Source organism: Pelodiscus sinensis, chromosome 6 (genome assembly GCF_049634645.1).
Source record: "Pelodiscus sinensis isolate JC-2024 chromosome 6, ASM4963464v1, whole genome shotgun sequence".
In the NCBI taxonomy this organism is placed as follows: domain Eukaryota; kingdom Metazoa; phylum Chordata; order Testudines; family Trionychidae; genus Pelodiscus; species Pelodiscus sinensis.
Window position 1 is genome coordinate 121,925,647 of NC_134716.1, and position 2,316 is coordinate 121,927,962.

General features: G+C 46.4%; 1 non-coding gene across 1 annotated transcript; it reads left to right on the forward strand.

Moving 5' to 3' along the window:
- The first annotated feature begins 595 nt into the window (after nt 1-595).
- TRNAP-AGG (transfer RNA proline (anticodon AGG)) lies at nt 596-667 on the forward strand. Its single transcript has one exon. It is a non-coding gene; the product is annotated as a tRNA-Pro (tRNA).
- The last annotated feature ends 1,649 nt before the right edge of the window (nt 668-2,316 follow it).

The window sequence follows — 2,316 nt, forward strand, 5'->3', positions numbered from 1 at the left end:
TCGTAGAATGAGGCTTACCAATGTTGGGAAACCCCCTGCATTTTTTCGAAAGAACGCAATAGCAGCGTGAACGTAAGTGAAGTTTTGTCAGAAAAACAGCTGTGTTTCCAAAAAACCCTGCAGTCTAGAACACCCATATGGGAGGCAGCTTTTTTTCCCCTTCAGTTCCACCTTTCGCCCAGCAGAAGTCACTGTGGCGCCAGAACAGCTTGAGCTGGCTGAGGCTGACTGGGCAGCAGCAAGCAGGAGGCGGGTGTATTTTTCCCTCCAGTGAAAAGTCACAGAAGAGCCAGGTTAGGAGGCAGAATGGGCCACACCGTGCTCCAGGGGGTTCCAGGCAGGGCCACATGAGGAAGGTGGAAGGGATGCTGGAAAAGCTGTAGGCGGGGTGCATAAGGTGTAAATCTGGCCCTGATGCCACGTGGTAGGAATATGTGGGGGCAACACCAAAGGAAGGAATTGTGGTAACCCCTGGCGATTTCTAAATTCCAGATGAGAATCAATGTGTGTTGGGCTGTTCTAGGGCAAAGAAAAGCTCAAGGATGGGGGCACAGAGACAAATAAGGCCCGGAAGATAACTCCATTAAAAGAATGTGGCTTGTTGGTCTAGGGGTATGATTCTCGCTTAGGGTGCGAGAGGTCCTGGGTTCAACTCCCGGACAAGCCCTGGTCCTCTCCTGCTTGGGGCCATCCCTCGCGCTTGCCTGTGGCTCTCCTCTTAGTTTGGAAAAAAGAAGATTAAGGGGGGACATGATAGCGGTTTTCAAATATCTAAAAGGGTGTCACAAGGAGGAAGGAGAAAATTTGTTCCTCTTGGTTTCTGAGGACAGGACAAGGAGTAATGGGCTTAAAGTGCAGCAGGGGAGGTTTCGATTGGACATTAGGAAAAAATTCCTAACTGTCAGGGTGGTCAAATATTGGAATAAATTGCCAAGGGAGGTGGTGGAATCTCCCTCTCTGGAGATATTTAAGAACAGGTTAGATAGACATCTGTCAGGGATGGTGTAGACGGAGCTTGATCCTGCCTTGAGGGCGGGGGGCTGGACTCGATGACCTCTTGAGGTCCCTTCCAGTCCTATTATTCTATGATTCTATGATAATGAGTAGGGGACATATTATAATCTCTACTACACAAACAGCTAGACTGATCAGAACGGTCCCTTGTAGCTTTCACATCTCTGGACCAAATCCTCTGCTGGTTTATATTGTCTTGCCTCTATTGATTGAAATAAAATGACAGTGATTTACACCAGCAGACAATCTGGCTCTGTGAACCTTGACCTCTGCTTGGGAAAATCCAATTGTCACTGATGATTGATTCCAACATCAGAAAGTGAAGGGGGAAAAAATGCCCAGAAGTGGCCTGGATTTAAATCCATACAATCAGCTCTCCTTTTGTTTAGAGGAGATGAGTGAATAATTCCTCCTCTTAACATCACATTTGGCTCAAATCACCAATTGACTGGCTTGCAAAAATCTAAAACTGCACCTTCGGCAAAGGAAAGGATTATGTCAATCACTCAGGTCCAGTTTACCTGCCAGCCTAACCTAGCAACAGGGCAAAAGGTTTGCTGCTCTGTTGGGATGTGATAAGGAGAAAATGCCAAATGACACACAGGCAAAGTTATTACTAGAGAAATGTAGACAAACTGGACGGAGTTCAGGGAGGTGCAACAAAAAATGATTAGGAAGCTGGAGGGGTTGATTTACGAAGAAAGTTTTAAAAGAACTCCCAAACACATGCCCAGCAGGGCTAAGCAGTCGCTAAGAGGGACAGCCAGATGCAAGCATCCAAACAGTGCGAACGGCAAGGGAGGAGGGAAATTATCCCAGGGGGAAACAGCGAGGGGAAAGGCGTTGAAATTAAAACAGGATGAATAGTAGGATACTTTTCTAGGGGAAAGATCGTGGAATAGATTCGCATAGGAAGGGACGGGAGGCCAGCAAGGTTTACTGAACGTTTACTAATATGAATATCAGCATTTTTTAAAGTAATTACTTCTAGCAACGGGCAAGTGTCAGGGCTCCCTAGAAAAAATCCATGGGAGAAGGACCATAATTTTATCCGGATAGACAACGTTCCTCTTTTAACCACCAAGATGAAGCAAATTCTAAATAAACAGCTGCACAGTACAGTATGGAAGCACATACCAGCCTTTTAGCAACTCCTGGAGGAGGCACAGCAGAATTTCAAAGGCTAGGTGGGGCAGCCAACTGAATTAAGTGTTTTCAGTTAAGGGGGAGGGGACAGTACTAGAACCAATTTACAGGGGATGGGGGGAAGGGAACCTTTTCAAAGAGCTTAGCATTGACCTA